This window comes from Marmota monax, unplaced genomic scaffold, assembly GCF_021218885.2.
Source record: "Marmota monax isolate L192 unplaced genomic scaffold, Marmota_monax_Labrador192_F-V1.1 WCK01_AAM20220418_F8-fsc00042, whole genome shotgun sequence".
Classification (NCBI taxonomy): Eukaryota; Metazoa; Chordata; class Mammalia; order Rodentia; family Sciuridae; genus Marmota; species Marmota monax.
Window position 1 is genome coordinate 9,742,923 of NW_026693008.1, and position 15,417 is coordinate 9,758,339.

The 15,417-nt window shown below is 43.4% G+C and overlaps 1 protein-coding gene across 10 annotated transcripts in view; it reads left to right on the plus strand.

Moving 5' to 3' along the window:
- Cacna1d (calcium voltage-gated channel subunit alpha1 D) overlaps positions 1-15,417 on the plus strand; it is a 315,633-nt gene that overhangs the window by 125,897 nt on the left and 174,319 nt on the right. The window lies entirely within an intron of this gene.

A 15,417-nucleotide genomic window follows, 5' to 3' on the forward strand; every position in this document is an offset into this window, starting at 1 on the left:
ATTTCTATCCAACAAGATAGAGCTGACTTTGTTACAAGTGAAGAAGTTCTCATCACTTCCCAAAATGAGATACACAGTCCCAGGAGCTTTGTGTTCTTTTCTGGTTATGTTAATTGTTCACTGTTCAGTCAGAGTCCTACTGAATGTTCTGTTACTTAAACACTGAATTATACTTTACTAAGTTAACTAAGTTACTTTCCAGCAACTTGTATATAAGATCAAAATAGGAAGGAGAAATAACATATACAAATAAAATGTACATATAAAAAGAAAAGAGAGAATATGACATCTGTGGCTTCCTTTTTCTGGCCATATCATGAGATGGTTGAGATTCTTGACCTAGTAGAGTGACCTATACCACCTTCCTGAAGTGTTCTAGTCTTCAGTTTACCTTCTTGGGTATGCATTTATCCCTCCCTCTCTTCCTGTCTCTCTTTTTTTTTCCTTTTAAAAAATGGGGCTTCATTATGTTGCCCAGGCTGGTCTTGAACTCCTAGGCTCAAGTGGTGCTTCTGCCTCAACCTACCAAGTAACTGGGACTGTAGGTGTGCCCTGCCAAGCCTGGCTTTTTCTAGTTGGTTTTGGTTGCCAGCTTTTTTTTTTTAAATTAACTTTTACTCTAGGGCATGAAAATACTAAGAGATGCCCCAGAGAATCACCTAGGTTCTAGATATTATCTTCTCTATTATATAGAAGCAACCCAGTTTCCCTGTACCAGTCAGAATCAATTACACAGCCAGTAGATTAACTCCCTTTTGCCTGCCTCATACTTGTTCAGTGGCACCAGTTACCAAAATGTCTGGGTGGTAATTTCATGTTTAAATTCAGTGGAATCATTGCTGTGTATGCTGGTAGAAACATCTTCCCCTCCCTAGGAACCAAGATCTCCAAACCAGCCAGCTCATAGTTGCTGGGATTGGAATAAAGTATTCTGTGAGTTTGTTGTTAGGTATAATAGTGAGAGGACCCACCTTTACTTGCAACCTTTGAGTTTCAGACCTGTGCATTCCAGGTGTGGAATAGAGTGCATCATATGTTGGTTTCTGATTCAAATTATATGCTGAGTCCTGCAAAACAGAATTTTGCCCTTTCAGGATGTCTTATTCCAATTTGTGTCATAATTTGAGTCTTTAGAAACATTTCGTTTTTTTAGTTTAGGTCAGCTCCTTTTTTATTTATTTTTAAAAAATAAATGGCAGCTAACTAGTCACTATATCTCTGTGCAATAATAGCACAAAGGAGCCGTAGATTTAAATTTTAGGTTGGTTTGTATGTTTTTATGTTGTGCTGGGTACTGAACCCAGGGCCGCACCCGTGCTCTTACCATTGAGCTACCTTCTCAGCCCTAGGTCATGTTAGCTCCTTCTGATGGCAGATGGCAGAGATTGACTCTTTCTTCTGCCTTTGGACAAAATATTGCTGTGTTACCCAGGCTGGCCTCAATCTTGAGATCCTCCTGCTTCACTCTCTGAGGTAGTTGGGATTAGGGGCATGTGCCACTATGTCCAGATGACACAGTACTAATGGAATGTTTCCTGTTTTTTGTATCACAAATGGTCTCTCGATTCTCTCCCTTGCTTATGTAATCTTTTTTTCCACTATGACCTGATACTATGTAGCTTCCTTTCTTTTTCTAGACCACTGAGTATCCACCTGAAGAATGGGAGGTTTGGACTTGATGCTCCTTGAAAAACCTTTCCTTGCGAATGTGTTTTTGCCCCGGTGAATTTGCAGGGTGGTTGATCAGTTGGGACACTGGGTAAAGTGAATTGTTAAGGATGAGGATTGTGCACAGAGGTGGGTGGAGACCTGGTGCATTCTCAGCACTGTTAGCATCCATCCATGTCCAAGTCTGAACACCAGGTCAAGCTGAGGGGGAAGTCATGTCATCCCATCTTGCCCCTGAACTCTCAGGATTGGCACTCATTTCTGTGGAGGTGGGACAGGGGTGACAGAGAGAGAACCATAAAAGGAGCATGGAATTATTTGGCATTTCTCATCTGTATCTTCTGGTCCCCTTCTTTCTGCTCCTGAAGCAGAGGCACACATGCACATGGGCACTTTCTTTCCCAAACAGATATTACTGCTCTGAAGTCTACCAGGCTTAATAAGCAACCATTCCACTGTCTTCCTTCTTCCTCTTACCTGTTCACAGGCCTGATGCTGAGCTTGACAGTTGCAGCAGGCCAAGAGGAAATACCCTGTTTCCCTGTTTATTTTTTTTTCTTCTCTTAAAAAAAATCTGTATAACTGGCTGTTCAGTCAGTCTTGCAAATAAGCACTATGCCAGGGCCTATCGAAATAAGGCAGGAATCATATTAGCTTTTGCTCTTTTTTTTTTTTTTTCTTCAAATGTGTCCATTGTGGTCTAGGTTTGGGAGGTAGGTTTTCATGGAGGCAGGCACTACTGGACATTACTGGAATGTCTATCTACCTATTGGGCTGAGAGGAAAATAGGGATGATATCATGGAGGTTTTGGAGGTGGTATTATGACTGTGGTGATACAGTTGGACTTTCTGTGTCTTGTACCTCTCTTCCGTTCTCTGGGCTCTTCTTCCACATGCCTATCTCCCCTAGCACACCTGCCTAGAATGCCCTCTCTCCTCCTATTTGCTTTTCCAAATATTGCCTATCCCTCAAAGCCCAGTGCTTATGTGATGTCATCAGGACCAAACACACTGACTGTTACCTCACAGTACTTATTGTCTGTGAGAGAAACTGCCCCCTTTTATACCTCTGACAGTGCTTGTGTTCAGAAGTTACTGTATGTGCACTTCTCGTGTTCTCCCCCAATTCTTCCAAAAGCTCTTTGATGTGAGTGGGTGAGGTGGTGGTGGTGAGGAAAGGAAAGAATTGGTGGTTTAGTATTGGGAACAAGAGCACAGGTTTTGGAGTGACTGATTTGTCCCTTCTGTGTTACTTTGGTTACATGATTATCTTCTTAAGCCTCATTTTCTTCACTTGTAAAATACTGAAAGTACTACTTCTAGTTTTATAAGTTGTATGGTTTAGGATTCTGACAATTAAATGACACATTGCCTATAAAGTACTCAGCATAAGGGCAGGCTCATAGTGACCAATAAGTGTTAGGTGTGATTGTTACAACTATTCTAGACCTACTCTGTAGTTGAGGAGAAGAAAGTTTGGGGAGCATAGATGACTTAGTCCAGTTGTACCATCAGTTGTTGGTTTCCAAGCAAGGACTATACATAGGCAACTATTGGGATTGCTTGGAATTGCTATAACAGGGATGGTATCATGTACTTAAATACTCAAGAGGGCATGACTGGGAGGAACACATCAACCCCAATGTAGAGATGGATACATCAGTATGCAGTGGAAAAAGCCTTGATTTGGAGACCAAGTAGCAGCTGTGTAAGGGGAGTACCCGTCTATAGCTTTTACTCTTTCATCCCCATCCCCCAGAACCATGCACATTGTAGGTGCTAGGTCAGTCTCTGCTGAACGAATGCCCAGAAGTCTTAAGCCATGGCTCTGGCTGTGCCTCTGAACTGGGTAACCCTGAACAGCTTCACATCCTATGAGTCACAAGGATCTCCCCAGTACATGGAGGGGCTGAGCCTGTTGGGACCTTGCCAGTTCTCATGATCATGCCAGTTCTCCAGCTTGATAGATTGAAGACTTCTGGCAGCTTCACAACACTCAATGTGCATCTTTGCCCCAGCTGCACTTTTGGAGAACTGGGTGGAGAGATGAGAGCATGAGCTGGCTGCCAAGCACCAAGGTCGCCCAGGTGCTGCTGGTATTGTAGACACACGCAACTGTCCTCAGATGGCCCAGGGCTGGCTAGGGTTTGCAGGAGCACTTCAGCTTGTGGACAGCCTAGATTCCTGCTGATGCTGAAAGACCTCCCTGGCAGCTGTGTGTGTGTGTTGCTGTTGCTACTGCCAAGTCAAGAGATCTGACAACACCTCACCCTCCTCTGGCTGCTTGGGAACCTCTAGCATCTGGTTGCCCACATGATAAAACTTTTGACATCACACTTAGGGTTCAGGGCATCTCATGGTCCTTATCTGTTTTTCTCAGGTCACCCTTCATTACCAGTTTTCAGGTCCCCAATCCCATACTGGAGTCTCCCCAGGTGTACTTGGAACCCTTTCCTTTCTGGCTTTTCACGTAGACCAATCACTGCACTTTTCCTTCTTGGGTTCACAGCAGTGCTCTTTGGGACTTTACCCATGCCTGCTCAGTATTTCCCTTCATAAGAAATCCCCTTGGTCAGAATTGGTTCTTTATCATATAACCTGTAACACCTGGATGGTATGTACTTTGACCTAGCTAGCATTTTTGTGTCTGTAAGGTAGGATACTCTGGTTCAAATACTGGCTTTGCTGTTGAACAGACTGGGATTCAAGTTCTAGGTCAGCCATGGACTAGCTGTGTGACCTCAGGCAAATCACCCTACCTTTTTGATCTCTGCATCTTTATTGGTGAAATGGAGTTAATAATTCTTAAGTAGTAAAGCAACAAAACCCTAAGTTTTTAGTCTTCTTAGGTGTCAGCTAGTAGGCCCACATATGATCCCACAGCTATTGTGTTTGTCAAGTCTCTTTCACCAGGCAGCACAATCCCCTTCCACGCAGAAACAATGCCATGAAGTATTCTGGTAATGACAGGCCCACTGGGGTCAGAAACCATGTTGGCTCTGATTTCCACACCCTTCCAAGCCTTTCCCAGGGCTTCATACATACTGAGCCTTGGTAGAAAGAGGTGGGACTCCATTTTGAATATTTCATCATGCCTTATCTCTCTTGGCCCTCAGAAAATTAATATTCTGAATTGGATTTCATCATGGAAAATTCTCCATTTTTTCTCCCTCTTTAGTGCTCTGTGAAAATCATCATTTCTTTAAATTAATTAATCGGACAAACCTTTGTGAAGCACTGGTAAGCTGCCCGGGGCTGTGAAGTGCTAGAAGTTATAAACGGCTTCCCTAGATGGCTGTGCATTATTTAAGCCTTCACTGGTCCTGTTTAATTTGGCCTCACAGTGTTCCGAGGTGGGTGGGGGGCATTATAATTATTCCTGTCCTCATTTTCGGAAGAAGCCCTCATCCTCTAGAGCTGAGAAACCAGTCGGCCTCTTCCTGGATCATTTCTCTTTCCCTGACACTTGTCCCCTGGTTGGTGGGGCAGTAGAGGATACAGAGCTTACCCTCCCACACCCTGTCCAGAGCACATGGTTGTTTCTTTTGGACTTTTCTCCACTAAGTGTGAAGAATACTTGGAGGTGTAGAAACAGGAGAAAGGCATGGTTCCCTCTTACCAGAAGTTCATAAACTAACTGAAGTTTAGCCTTTTGCATCTTTATTGAACAGATAGTTATAGAATGTCTGCTTTGTGCCCAGCACTGTGCTAAGGGTTGGGTTTAGTGTCCAGCTATACAGAAAACATGTCTCCCAGGCCTTAGCCATGGAACAGTTAATAGAGAAGGACATAATCAAGATAGTGCCTATGCTATGAAGAAAATTTATGAAAAATTAAATAGCACAAGTAGATCACAATAAAATAAGAACAAATTATAGAATCATCATGTGTCGGCTCTGGAAAGGCCTGGCTGTGCTTCCTCATAAAAGCAGGGAAGTCTAGGATCTGAGAGGGTACAGTAGAGCCAGGATATGTGTCTAATTAGTGCCTTTCCACGGGCCACTCAGCAGAAGGGTTGGGAGCAAGGTAATGGCCTTTTTTGAGAAGGATGTTGAGTTTTTTTTTTCCCCCAGGCTCAATTCTAGGCCTCTTTAATTTAATTTTTTTTTTAAAAAAAACCCTTTATTTTATTTTTATGTGGTGCTGAGGATCGAACCCAGGGCCCTGATTGTGCTAGGCAAGTGCTCTACCACTGAGCCACGACCACAACCCCTGGTCCCTCTTTTAAAGTAACTCAGACTCAAACCCAAAGGAATCAGCTTTGTGTATTCACGATGTGGGGGGACACTGCTTTCAACTGGGAACTCTCCAAAGCATTTGCAACGATAGATTTGTGTAAGAACTTGATTTGTACCCTACATTTTTGTAAGTATTTAGTATACAAACAGTTATGCCTGCATTTCTACAGCAGAAGGAACTAGTTTGAGATGGCTTCTGAAGGATTCTGTTACTGTTTGTAAGGCAGTAGGAGCTTGTAACCTTTAATGGGAAAATAGGGTTGGGATGTACAGGCTCTGAGACCAAAGAAAGAAGAAATGGTCCCATCTCTGAGGGCAGGCTGACACTGCCAGATGAGCACTGAGAAAGGAGCAAGAAAGTCACTCCTTAAGGGAGGAGGGAAGATGGCGGCGAGGGGAGTGCATTACCCCCGTGTGCTGCTTCACTGTGTGGGAGTATGACAAGTCAGGACGGCTAAAGGATATCTTGTTAGGAATTTCCAGCAATAGTGGGGTGCGCCGGAACCTGGAGGAAGGATTTCCATCGCATGAGGATCGGCTACGGGGACTCAAACGCGAGAGGTTTGTCGCATGGAGGGTAACACTGCTTATTAAGCAAATCGCCCCGCGGCTAGAGTCTGCAAGGCGCGCTGGGATAGAGACGCAGGGTTACAGCGCTGCAGTTTCTGCCAGACGCGCAAGCACCGCACTCAGGGCTGAATTCTGGGTTCGAGACGGGGAAGGAAGCGGTCCATCTCGGTTCTCCACACCGGTCAGACCACAGAGGAGGCCAGCAGCCACCATGTTGGTAAACTGACGTCACCACACCTGTTTTTGACTGACCGCAGCTCATTCAGCCATAGAACAGGTAATTTCAGGCTGCAATTCGCCTGCGGCTTGCAGACAGATTGCTAGGGTTCAGCGCCTGGGGGCTTCTTAAAATCTGATCTTATCGGAGTGAACACGGAGCGCGGGGCGGCCGAGTTCCGGCTCCCGGAACCGTCCCGGAACCGCCCTGGCTCCGGGCTGCGGAGCCTGCGGAGGCTGCTTCTTGGACCCTGCTAATATCAGAGCAAACACGAAACACCAAGAAGCCGAATTCCAGCTCCCGGAACTGAGCCCGCGGGGACTGCTTCTTGGAGCTTACACTTATAGGAGCTTACACCGAGCACAGAGCGGCCGAGTTCCGGCTCCCGGAACCGTCCCGGAACCGCCCTGGCTCAGGGCTGCGGAGCCCGCGGAGGCTGCTTCTTGGACCCTGCTACTATCAGAGCATACACCAAACACTAAGCGGCCGAATTCCGGCTCCCGGAACTGAGCCCGCGGGGGCTGCTTCTTGGAGCCTACACTTATAGGAGCTTACACCGAGCACGGAGCGGCCGAGTTCCGGCTCCCGGAACTTCCCTGGACCGGGGCTAGGAGCCCGCGGAAACTGTGTCTCGGTCCGGGTCCTGCTGAGGGCAGGTCAGGACTCACCCATTGCTTGGGTTGCCTGGCAAGGGGAACGAAATGCTGCCATTCGCATAGGATACCAACATGGCAGAGATCTGATGTCAGCAGAAAGCGGTGGAGGAGAGATCTTCATCAATACCAGCGGTGACATAAGCAGTTGGTCTCCTGGTAAGGGGGGTGAGGCTCAGTCACCCGAGTCTCCTCAATTTGTCCTCGAGCCAGAGGGAAGGAGCCGGGCCGCCGCCAGCCCCCGGAGCAGGCCCAGCGGCTCGCCAGCGTGGTGACCGCGTGACCCCAATTGGAGAGGGGGCGGAGCGGAGCCGCCACCCACACCCGCCAGGTGGGCAGACCCACGACCCAGTAGTACATGGGCGTGGTAGGAGGGGCAGGGCAGAGCCGCCCTTCGCGCTTGCAAGGTAAACAGACCTGTGACAGCCTGGCGGGTCAGGCCCAGTGGCCTGCCAGTGTGGTACACACGTCACCCCAACTCGAGTAGGGGCAGAGCAGATCCTTATCCCACGCCCGGATCAGGCCCTGCCGGTGTGGTGGTCACGTGACCCCAATTGGAGTGGGGGTGGAGCGGAACCGCCACCCGTGCCCGCAGGGTGAGCAGACCAGTGATCAACCTGCAGATCAGGCCCAGGGGTCCGCAGGCGTGGTAGGAGGGGCAGGGCAGATCCGCCGCCCGCGCCTTCAAGGTAGGCAGACCTACAACAGACCGGCGGATCAGGCCCAGGAGCCTGCCGGCGGGGTACAAACACCACCCTAATTGGAGTAGTGACAGAGCAGAGTCGCCTCCCTTGCCAGGAACAGACCCAGCATCCTGCAGGCGGGGTAGTCACGACACCCCAATTGGAGTAGGGGCAAAGCAGAGCCTCCACCCGTGCCCGAAAGGTGGGCAGATCTGCGACCGACCAGCAGGACAGGCCCAGTGGCCTGCTGGTACGACAGACACGTCACCCCAATTGGAGTAGGGGCAGAACAGAGCCGCCACCAGCTCCCAGAACAGGCCCAGTGACCTGCCGGCGTGGTAGCCACGACACCCCAATTGGAATAAGGAGAGAGCAGAGCCGCCGCCCGCACCTGCAGGAAAGATACGCAAGCAGTATGAAAAGACAAGGAAAGAAAGGACCACAAGCAATGCAGGTCAACGCAACTTTAGAAGAGGTAACAGCTGCAGCAGATGGAATGTCAGATAAAGAATTCAGGATATACATGCTTCAGATGATCTGGAGTATCAAGGAAGACATTAAACAGCAAAATCAGACAATGAAAGATCACTTCGACAACGAATTACGCAAACAAATCCAGGAAGCAAAGGATCAACTATACAGGGAGATAGAGGTTATAAAAAACAAGCAATCAGAAATCCTAGAAATGCAGGAAGCAATAAACCAACTTAAAAACTCAATGGAGAATACTACCAACAGAGTAGAACACTTAGAAGATAGAACATCAGACAATGAAGACAAAGTATTTCAACTGGAAAAGAACATAGACAGCTCAGCAAGACTGTTAAGAAACCATGAGCAGAACATCCAAGAAATATGGGATAACATTAAGAGACCAAACTTAAGAGTCATTGGGATACAGGAAGGTACAGAGCTCCAAACCAAAGGAATGAGCAGTCTATTCAATGAAATAATACAAGAAAACTTCCCAGACTTGAAGAATGAGACAGAATCCCAAATCCTAGAAGCCTACAGGACGCCGAATGTGCAAAATCATAAGAGATCCACACCTAGACACATTATAATGAAGATGCCCAACATACAGAATAAGGAGAGAATTTTAAAAGCTACAAGAGAAAGGAAGCAGATTACATTTAGGGGCAAGCCAATCAGGATAACAGCTGATCTTTCAACACAGACTCTGAAAGCTAGAAGATCCTGGAATAACATATTTCAAACACTGAAAGATAATGGGTTCCAACCAAGAATTGTGTATCCAGTGAAATTAAGCTTCAGGATGGAGAATGAAATTAAAACCTTCCACGATAAACAAAAGTTTAAAGAATTCGCAGCTAGAAAACCATCTCTTCAAAACATCCTAGCCAAAGTATTACAGGAAGAGGAAATGGAAAATAACAATGAAAACCAACAGTGGGAGGTAGGACAGTAAAGGGGGGGGGGAAACAATCAAAGAGGAAAACAAACAATGTTTAGTAACAGAAATAAACAAATATGGCTGGAAGAACAACCCATATCTCAATAATAACCCTAAATGTTAATGGCTTAAACTCACCAATTAAGAGACACAGGCTAGTAGAATGGATCACAAAACAAGACCCAACAATATGCTGCCTACAGGAGACGCATTTGATAGGAAAAGACATACATAGGCTGAAGGTGAAAGGTTGGGAAAAATCATATCACTCATATGGACTTCGGAAACAAGCAGGCGTGTCCATACTCATATCAAATAAAATAGATTTCAAGCCAAAGTTAATCAAAAGAGATAAAGAGGGACACTACATACTGCTTAAGGGAACCATACACCAACAAGACATAACAATCATAAATATTTATGCCCCAAACAATGGTGCAGCTATGTTCGTCAAACAAACTCTTCTCAAGTTCAAGAGTCTAATAGACCACCACACCATAATCATGGGAGACTTCAACACACCTCTCTCGCCACTGGACAGATCTTCCAAACAAAAGTTGAATAAGGAAACTATAGAACTCAATAACACTATTAATAACCTAGACCTAATTGTTTTTTCTCAGCAAAAGAAACAATAAGAGAGGTAAATAGGGAGCCTACATCCTGGGAACAAATCTTTACTCCTCACACTTCAGATAGAGCCCTAATATCCAGAGTATACAAAGAACTCAAAAAATTAGACAATAAGAGAACAAACAACCCAATCAACAAATGGGCCAAGGACCTGAACAGACACTTCACAGAGGAGGACATACAGTCAATCAACAAGTACATGAAAAAATGCTCAACATCTCTAGCTGTCAGAGAAATGCAAATCAAAACCACCCTAAGATACCATCTCACTCCAGTAAGATTGGCAGCCATTAGGAAGTCAAACAACAACAAGTGCTGGCGAGGATGTGGGAAAAAGGGTACACTTGTACATTGCTGGTGGGACTGCAGATTGGTGCAGCCAATTTGGAAAGCAGTATGGAGATTTCTTGGAAAGCTGGGAATGGAGCCACCATTTGACCCAGCTATTCCCCTTCTTGGTCTATTCCCTAAAGACCTAAAAAGAGCATGCTACAGGGACACTGCTACATCGATGTTCATAGCAGCACAGTTCACAATAGCAAGACTGTGGAACCAACCTAGATGCCCTTCAATAGACGAATGGATAAAAAAAATGTGGCATTTATACACAATGGAGTATTACTCTGCATTAAAAAATGACAAAATCATAGAATTTACAGGGAAATGGATGGCATTAGAGCAGATTATGCTAAGTGAAGCTAGCCAATCCCTAAAAAACAAATGCCAAATGTCTTCTTTGATATAAGGAAAGTAACTAAGAACAGAGTAGGGACGAAGAACAGGAGAAGAAGATTAACATTTAACAGGGATGAGAGGTGGGAGGGAAAGGGAGAGAGAAGGTAAATTGCACGGTAATGGAAGGAGACCCTCAGGGTTATACAGTGGAGGGGGTAGAGAGAGAGGAGGGGAGGGGAGGGGAGAGGTGGGGAGGGGGGAGGGTGGATGATGGGAAAGGCAGCGGAGCACAACAGACACTAGTATGGCAATTTGTAAATCAATGGATGTGTAACTGATGTGAATCTGCAATCTGTGTATGGGGTGAAGGTGGGAGTTCATAACCCACTAGAATCAAAGTGTGGAATATGATATGTCAAGAAATTTGTAATGTTTTGAACAACCCACAATAAAAAATTAAAAAAAAAAAAAAAAAAAAAAAAAGAAGAAAGTCACTCCTTAAATGAGGATAAGAACAGGTGGCTGCTCACACAGCCTCAGACACTAGTCTGAAATGCCATTTCCTCCTCTTCAAGCTCCCCTCCTTGTGTACTAATAAAAGGTCATACTCTAAGCTTTTTTACCCATGTTTTAATATTGAAATAATTGCCTTTTTATTATTGAACTGCTTTAACGTTTCATATGTCTTGGATACAAATCCTTCATCAGGTAAATTTTTGCAAATATTTTCTCCTAATGGCTTTTTTATTATAAAGAAGAGAAAATCTTACTTTGAACACTGTGGTAGATACCTGTGACTACACACATAGGAAAAGAACAGAATAAACCAGAACTGTGAATTCCTGTTAGTCAACATAGATGGGACAGGTGTGCAGCTCCCTCAATTCTCTCCATGGCCCCTGTTTGATGCTGAATCTAGGTAACCCTATGTTTTGACTTAATGTCTCATCCTTCTTGTCTTTTAACAAAATTTTTTTTTGTTCTAGAACTAAGCCAGGGTGAGCTCCTTAGGATCCAAAGTGTGCAAGGCCTGCTTTGCCTGTTTTCCATCTTTTTCTTGTGCTTATGCTGAGGTTGGGGCTGAGGACTGGGGTTCAGTGGTGATGAAAGAGTCGAATATATGTGTTCAAAAGTTGCTCTGGGAGAGAGAAGTGAGATAAGATGAATTAAGATAATGAGCAAAATGGAGACTTGAACATACTTGTGGGAAGAAACAAAGGACTTGGGTAAAAGCAAAGGTTTCTAAGCCAGGGCATAGAAAGCAATGACCATAAAAGAATAGTACAGTTGGCTTCATCAAAATTAAAAGCTTATGCTCATCAAAAGGTAATGTTGGGGTCGGGGATATAGATCAGTGGTGAAGTATTTGCCTAATGTGTGAGCACTGCCAAAAGTAAAAGAAAAGATGCTGTAAAGAAAATGAATAAGCCAGCCTCCAGGAGAAAATATTTGCAAAACATTTACTTGATGAAAGATTTGTATCTAGGACATATGAAACGTTCAAGCAGTTCAATAATAAAAAGGCGACTATTTCAATTTTAAAACATGGGTAAAAAGAGTTAATGGATATTTTTAACAGAAGATACAAATGATCAAGAGGATAAGAGAATCATGAAAATATATTTAACATTGTCATGAGAAAAATGCAAATTAAAATCATAATGATGTACCACTACACACCCACCAGAGTGACTAAAATGAAACAAGCTGATAACACCAAATGTTGGTGAGGATATAGAGCAACCAGGAGCTATTAACATATCATTGATGGGATCCTACAGTGGTTTAAACTCTTAGGGAAAAAAACCCAGGCCTGTGACCCAGAAATTGTATTCTTAAGTATTTGCCCAAGTAAGATGCAAACCTACATCCATGGAAAGGTTTATTCATAAATTATTATAATGACTTTAATCATAATAGGAATAAAGCCTAGAAACAGTATAGTGTAGGTGTTTACCAATAGGACAATGGATAAACAAACCATGGTATTTTCATAGAGTGGAATAGTACTTTGGAATAGAAAGGCATGAACTACTGATACATGTACCCTTATTCTGAGTGAAAGAAGCCTTTCATGAGTAAATACAATATGTCAAAACTCAAATGGTAAACCCAAGATTCTTGCAATTTTGTATAAATTTATTTGAACAAACCTGTAAACAAATATTAAATTCTAGTTAATTATATGCATGCTTAATCATTTGGGAGTAAGGTATAGAGAGTTCTCCTTGTTTTGAAGTGTATATACAATAAGATGTGTTGATGGATATATTGAGGGATGGCTAGATATATGATAAAGCATATAGAGAAAAATTTTAATCATAGAATTGAGGTAGTATATACATGGGCATAAACTATAAAATTAGTTTTCCTATGTGTTTGAAAATATTTATAATGAATGTTGGAATAAATATGTTTAAGGGGAGGATACACATTGTAATAGCATATATAGAAGATTACTCATGATTTATTATTCTTTGTTACATAGTGCTATTGTGCATGTCTTCTTCAAAATTCCATTAAAACCCACCAAAGGATCCTCTGCAACATAGCTTATTTATCAAATTCAGAAGAATCCTTCCAATGTGATTCATTTGTGTCACCTGGTCACCTTTGAGTTAATTTTCCTACCACAGTTAATTCTTTCTCCCCCTTTGAATGTGATCATCCTTAAATACAGAATGCTTGCAGCAACTTTGGAATTGTTGCTTTCATTGTCAGTTTGTAGAGCAAAAAGCTAACAAGGAGGAGATTGGGGAATGGTTATGGGGGAGGGTACATAATTTGAAATATACTCAGGAATTGAAACAACTGTCTCTTATTTCTGGCATTGGGGAAATTCTTTTTTCAACAAATATTTAAATAAATTATGAACTAGGTCATCTTTCCCTCTCTGATGAAATTTTTCCGCCTACAATGTAATGGTAGATGTCACGTATGAGAGCTGAAATGGTTGTTCATTTTAACTTTTAGAGTTTTGGATAAAAATGCCAGATACATTTTTCCAGTTAGCAGTATCGGGAAAACCTTTGAAAGGAGAGGGGAAGTTAAAAACCACCATGGAGAATCACAGAGTGAACTGAGGACAGAGATTAGATCAACACTCATTCCATTTTTGTTTTCTTGGAATGAAGTCAGAACAACATTGTTCTCATTTTTATTTGCAGTGAACCTAATTTTTGAACTGAGCTATACAGTAATAAGTACAGGAAGGGAAAAGAGGGAGAAAGGAGATATGGCACTTTAGGTAGTTAGCTTTTATGAGATTATGAAAACGGCAAATGAAAGCAAACTGAAGCCCTTTGGGCTAATAAAGTTGGCTCTGCCATTCTCCTTTAATGTGGAACCTTTCTCAGGTGCTCTTTGAGGGGACTCTTATTTTTCCTTACTCTTGCTGGCCCAAGTCGAACTGTAGTCACCAATCTGGAAGATGTGTTTGCTGGCATTTTACCTCCCATGATATGGTGTTTTACTTTGATAGTACCCCACCGAGGCCCTCTGCTATCCTACCAAGCCCTTTATAGTGATTTTTATTATACAAAACACTCCTCTGTCCATGAGCTCCAGTCTTGATTGTGTCAACAATTGGAAATACAATTACCGTGAGGGACAATGAGTTCCTCAGGTAACAAGCCTGGGACTGGACTTATCCAAATAATGCTATGGGATTATGTAGGGGAACCAAAGAAATAGATGCCCTGTTGATGCATTGAGAAACTCTTAAGTGTTATGATTTGGATATGAGGTGTTCCCCAAAAGCTCCTGTGTTAATGCGGAACTATTCAAAGGTGAAATGATTGGATTATGAGAATTACAACGTAACTAGTCCATCCTAGTTTGAATGACTAACTAGTGGTAACTGTAGGTGGTAACTATGTGGCTGGAGGAGGTAGATCACTAGGGGTGTTCCCTGGAAGGGTTCACTTTCCTTGCAGTCAAAATTAGCCAGGACTAAATGTTTCCTGGCTTCCTTGAGTGTAGCAGCTTCCCTCTGTCATGCCCTTCCATCCTGATGTTCTCCTTCACCTTGGATCCACAGCAATGGAGTTGGCTGGCCATGGACTAAACTTCTAAAACTGAGCTCAAAACAAATTTATCCCCCTTTAAGTAGTTCTTACTGGATATTTTGGTCACAGCAGTGAAAAGCTGACTAACAGAAATTGGTAACAGAAGTAGCATGGTTGCTGTGACTAACCTGATCACATATTTCAGAAGCTGAAAGAATTGGTTTGCAGGAGGATTTTGGAAAATTTTGGAGAGAAGCCTTAGAAATTTGTAAAGAGAGCCTAATGGGCAATTCTGGTTGGAGCTCAGAAGACCAGAATGTCATTAGGAATATAGACAGTAAAGACTGTGCTTATGAAGTTTTAGAGGGGAACAGGATTCTGTTGGGTATTGGACCAGAGGCCATTCATGTTATATTATGGCAAAGAACTTGTCTGTTTTGTCCATGTCCTAAGACACTGTGAGGCTGAGTTTAAAGGTGATGGATTAATTATTCTGGAAAATGAAATTTCATTTTGTATTGTGAGATGGACCTGAGATTTTGGGGACCAGGAGAACAGTTTAGATAGGAGTTGTCTCCTAAAACTCCTGTGTTAATGCAGGAATGTTCAGAGGTATAATTATTGGATCACTAGAGCTATAACCTAGTCATTCCATCTAG